Source organism: Uloborus diversus, chromosome 8 (assembly GCF_026930045.1).
Source record: "Uloborus diversus isolate 005 chromosome 8, Udiv.v.3.1, whole genome shotgun sequence".
NCBI lineage: Eukaryota > Metazoa > Arthropoda > Arachnida > Araneae > Uloboridae > Uloborus > Uloborus diversus.
In genome coordinates this window covers 9,266,601-9,272,600 of record NC_072738.1, presented here as the reverse complement: position 1 = coordinate 9,272,600, position 6,000 = coordinate 9,266,601, and positions in this window count along the sequence as shown.

Genomic DNA, 6,000 nt, shown 5'->3' with positions numbered 1-6,000 from the left:
TGAGTGGGGCAATTAAGAATTCTATCAGTGATATCTATAATAACTAATTTAATCTGAGTTTATGAATTATTCGATTCCATAAAGCGGTTGAATTCATAAGCAAAAATGTTATCAATCGTCGAAGGAAATGCTTAAAGAATATCTTTTTCTGACATCGTGCCTCATCTCAACATTTCCAGAATTGGTTACCCGCCTAAGTACCCTTATTAACGAGCCAGGTTCTGATACGCAAATTAGCCATTGCAATCTACATAATATCCAAAACACAACACATTCTCATTTATCAATCGGCACTCAGAGTCATAAGTGGCTACAAAATATTCCAAAAACTTCCCTTCTCTCACCCTCTTAGTGGGCTCTTCAGACGATCCTGTCTCGTTATTCATCCCCTGCAAAAATTAATTTCGCCTGCAAATGTTTCCCGGGAGTGTGCTTCGAACGTAAAAGAGGGAAAATTGGAGAAAATATATGAGGGGGAAAAAACGAACAGTTCAAATGTTATCACAGAACCTTTCCTTCTTCTTTCACGTATCGAATTTTCTCTCTTTTTTTTAATTCACACCTCTTGGCTGTGAGCAATAAAACAGCTAAAAATGGTTCAGAAAAAAAGCTTTCCCATTCAGTTTTTTCTTCTTCTTCAAGGGAGAAAATGTAGAAATAAGAATTGCAAATATAAGATGAAATTTTAAAATATACAAAGACATTTCGAGAAACATACATTCTTGATTATTTCTCCTTTCAAATTGCCCTTCTTGTTATTTAGTAGTTTATGAACACATTTAAAATGTACGAGAAACTTACATTTTCTTAGTTCCAACGTCGAGAAACTAACATATATTTGACTATAAATTTCTTCGTGTCACTTATTTAGATACATTTTGAAAACAATTAAAATGTAAAAATTTAAAATTTATGACACATTTTGAAAAATGTTCGTACTTGACATTAGTTGTCTAGTATTTAAATTTTCCTCGTTTGGAAAGAGTAACTAAAGTTGGAAATTTTAAAATATATGATGCTACTTTGAGAAATGTACATTCCTGACTTTTCGTTTTGTAATATTATTTGACAAATATTAAAAAATGTCTAATCTGTTTAAAATTTACAAAAAAATGTTCATTTATTTGTCACGTACTCTCTCATCCAGTATTATATTTCTATAATATTAATGTGTTTTATTTGAATCCTCAAATAACAATAGTAATAACGATAATCATAATGGGGTGGTTTCCTTCAGTCAAAAGTACTACTTTTAGTCACTGAAATGGAGAGAATGAGAAAAAAAAAAAAAAAAACATGGACCCAGAAAATACTTTCATTTTCCCAACAGTTTTTATTTAATTTATTTTTTTTAATGTTCGATTTTTCAAACAACGCGTGGTCTTTATGTTGTCACAAATCATGCACTTTGCCGCATCTTTCTACTACGCTTCCACGTTATGATAATCAAGCAGCGAATTAAAATTGCTCTCTACGCTTGCTACCTACCATATCGTTGCCAATACACGTGAGTAAAGATGCGAATTAAATATTTTGAACCATGATTGGCAACACTGAATAGCATTTCATCATTTGTGGTGTCATCGGAACGTGTTAAACGATCAGAAGCGTTAAACGATAAAAGAGCACCGATTTAAGTATTTTTTTAAAAATATTAAACTTTAAGAAATTATTTAAAAAAAATGGTCAGATCCTTTGTTTTTAAGCATGCTCTTTCCGAAAAAAATACTTTTAAAATTTTGGAAACGACACTATTAAATATGCTTAGAATATAACGAAGGCACACGCTTCTAGGAAAATGTATTCTTGCTTATCTAACTTGTCATTTTAGTTGTTATTCAACCTGTCATTCATTCTTATCATTTTCACCTTGTCATCCTAATTATTTTATTACGTTTCTGATGAAACATTCAAGTACAGGCGTCCCTCGTACACTGTAAAAAAAAATCTGTAAAATTTACGGAAAAAAACTGTCAGCCAGGACGCCAGTTTTCTTCCGTTTATTTTACAGAAATCTTCCGTATTTTTATTATTTATTCAAACTGATTTATTATTTTATGAAGATTAAAAAATGAAACTATACTTTCATAAATCCATTTCAATATTTACTATACTACTACGAAATACATGTATACAAAGGTAAATTTCCGAATATGCCTCTGTAACAGATGACAAAAAAAACATAATAATAAAATATTGATTAGGATGCAATGAAATGGAAGTTGCAAACGATTTAAGACTTACTCGCTTTAAATAAATATAAGATCAAAAATTCGAGCACGAGAACCAAAATCCAAACACGCGGGCGAAATTTCGAAGATTCGAAGAAGAACAAAGTACGCAGTGAGGCGATGGTAACAGTTAACGCTTATAACCGGTTACAGATTCAAAAAAACAGAGAAATCCTGTATTTTATTACGAACAGTTTTTTTCTGTAAAAAATACGGATAACTTCTTCAAAATTTACAGGTTTTTTTTTACAGTGTATAACACGGTACTTCTACAACACGGTTTCGGGAGTTTTTTGGTGCCAAATTTGCGATTAATATGACACGGTTTCGATATTACAATGTGCAAAACTTGATTTTAAATACAACACGGTTTTGATGTAACCCGAATTTTAAAAAAAGGAATTTAATTTTTGTTTAGTACACTGTTACAAAATATATGTTAACAACTGTAATAAGTTTTTCTTTGTCTTTATGAAACTTTTCTGAAAAATTGTCCGTCTTCGGCTCAAAAGTTTGGTTTCCCCGTACAATACTAAATTTAACTTTTAAATACATACTTTTTCTCATCAGTGTTCTAAAAGCAAAAAGATGAATATTATTTTGTTTCCAATGCGTTGTAGGTTAACCATTAGGTTAAACATAAGCTAAATTTGGCAAACGATAAATAAAAAATGTAGTCGAAACAAAATATGAAATAAAATAAATAGAATAATCCTACTTATTCGGAACTCCAGAGTTAGAATACGCTACCTTGCGGTGGTTAACAATACCAAAGAAAAAGGTAAAGCACTCCATTCCACGTGTTTTCTTTGAGGTAAATTACAGGCTTCAGACAGTTTATGGTGCAATGTAATTTCAGAAGAATAGAAAAGAAAGATTCCCACAAACACGATGAAAAATTACTGTCATTCACTAAGCGTCAAAGCGGCAAGTTAGAAGTTACGGCATTTGTTTGTTTTACCTTTTTCATCCGCCATTCGACAGTGGTTGCAGCGCCCCCTATAGTTTGTTGGAATTGCGAATTTATTTTATATTTTGTTTCGCTGTTGTTGCTCAGGCGAACTTTATTGCCATAGAAAAGCTCAGATTTTTTTTTTCTTAAAGAATATGTTTTGTTTTTAGTAAAGAAAGTTGTTCAAGTTTTTTCTTGTTGTGAATAACAGTTTTAATTTGAGGTATATAAAATAATTAAGTTTCATCTTTTATAACAACTCTTATTTTTAAACCAGTGGATCTTGGTAAGTTGTGGTAGCCAGTTTTCATTTGTATGTTTTATTGAGCCAAAATTTCACCTATTATAAAATTTGCACCTTGTGACTGGGTTTCGATATAACACGGTACACGGTTTCGATGCAACATCGTACACATTGACATGGTTTATGAAATGTACATGATTAATTATGGTAAAATATAAGTTAAAAAACTATTTATAAAAAAGTCCCGAAAACACGGTTTCGATACTACACGATACGAATTAAACGTGTTATACTAGGGTCGCCTGTATACGAAAGCATTTCGAAAAGAGTGCACTTTCGATTATTGAGCATGAATATCTCATGAAATTAGAAAGATCTAGTATTGGTTTTAAATGTGTGTCTCTCGAGAAATATACATTCCGGATTGCCAGTTTCTTGTTTTTATTCTATTATTATTTTCATACACAAATTTATAGCATGCAAACATATTTTGGTCAAAGTACTCCTTGTTCAGTGTTTATCCTATTTGTCCTTCATTTTTATTCAAGGAAAGTGGGGATAGATGACGATTAAGCTTCAAAAAAAATTTTTTTCTCCTTAGGACGTGAATTAAAATTTTGAAAGTTATACCCGCGACTTCTTCAAATTGTCAAGTTTAATTTAAAAAGTCTGGTGAGGACACCACACTAATCTTTTTTATGGCTATTAATTAAATATACATATGTAATTATATATATATATCTATATATATATATATAAATGAATGTTTGTATGTATGTCATCCATGAACTCAAAAACTACCCGGCAGATTTGGCTGAAACTTTCACCGTTTGTTATTTTTGGTACTGGGAATGTTTATAGACCAGTTCGAAAAAAATCCGATCGATAGTTCCTTTTTTATTCCAATTTAGGTCACAATCCATTGGATAAATACGAATAAAATTATCGGCTGCAGAAATTAATTCGCGTGAAAGATCTCATTGATAAGAAGTTAGCTGTTGCCATTTTTCTTGAGTTTGAACAAATAAACTCTTTCTTTATTTTTTATGGCTTTTCATGCAACGGGGGGATTTAAAACTTTTTCTATTTGATATTTTTAGCGATTATTGATCTTGCAAACTGCGTGAGTACAAAATTTGAGTATAGTCACGGCTTCACTTGATACCTGGACCGATTATTATGAAAATTGCTATATATATGTATTTTTCCACGGAGAAGGTGCATAATATGCTCATTGAAACCACTCGCCACCAGGTGGCACTGCAGAGTAGCAACTTCTGCCCCGTTCAACCGATTGTCATGAAAATCAGTATAATGATGTATTTTTTTGTTGGCGAAGCAACGCGCGTCGGGTACAACTAATATATATATGAATATATATATATATATATATATATATATATATATATATATATATATATATATATATATATATATATATATATATATATATTCATATACATATTAGTTGTACATTATTACAACTAATTAACTATTTTTTTTTTTTTTTTTTTTTTTTTTTTTTTTTTCACGCATAATTGAGAGCGATGATTCGAAAAGTCGTTCAAAGTGAGAGACATGTAACACTATTTTCCCATTCTTTTTCACGAAACCTAAAAAAATTCGCATTAACTAAGAGACGCGTGTAATTGAAAGTCGCAGAAATGAGAGATCAGTGCAAAACTTTTTTGCTTTAAGAAAAAAAAATCCCATCCATTCCTTACGACAGTACTAAATATTTTCATATTACGCTGACGAATATCCAAGCTATATCCTGTATCCCTCTTTGAAATGTGTAGTTTAGTTTGGTCATCTTGAATGAGACCTGATCGACCCCTCCCGTGGATTTACGGTGCACATAAAAGACGGTATTTATGATAAGGGCAGAACAAATTGATGCAATAAAATGACGAAACGTACTAAGAATTTAGGTACGGGGATATTAATTACGAAACTGACAGCCATACAGATTGATAGAGATGGCTAGATAGCGGCATCATGTACATTTTTTATACCTCTGTAACTCTTCATTATACTAAAAATTAAACGAGGTGATGTGTGCATCACATGAATTCCTTTTACTCCAATTTAATGTCATTTTCTCATTATTGGCAGTTTTAATATGATTCAATAGTTTACACTCTAAGTATCACCAACAGTGGCCAAATTAAAAGTAGATTAATAAAAAAAAAAAAAAAAAAAATTAAAAATCGCCAAATTTATCGCCAAGTTGGGGACAAAACTTGGCGACCAAAAAAACTGGCTATATATCGCCAAGTATCCGCCAAATTATAACACCACTTACATTGCAATTAACAATGATTTCCCCTCAAAAAGGGGCAAAAGACCCCTTTAGAGCATCCGAATGCAACCAAAAAGGAAGGTGCACAACTAGACCCCACTAGCAGTCTAAGTACCAAATTTCAACTTTCTAGTACATTCCGTTTTTGAGTTATGCGACACACATACACACATACGCACATACATACGTACATTCAGACGTCACGAGAAAACTCGTTGTAATTAACTCGGGGATCGTCAAAATGGATATTTCGGGTGTCTGTACGTTCCTA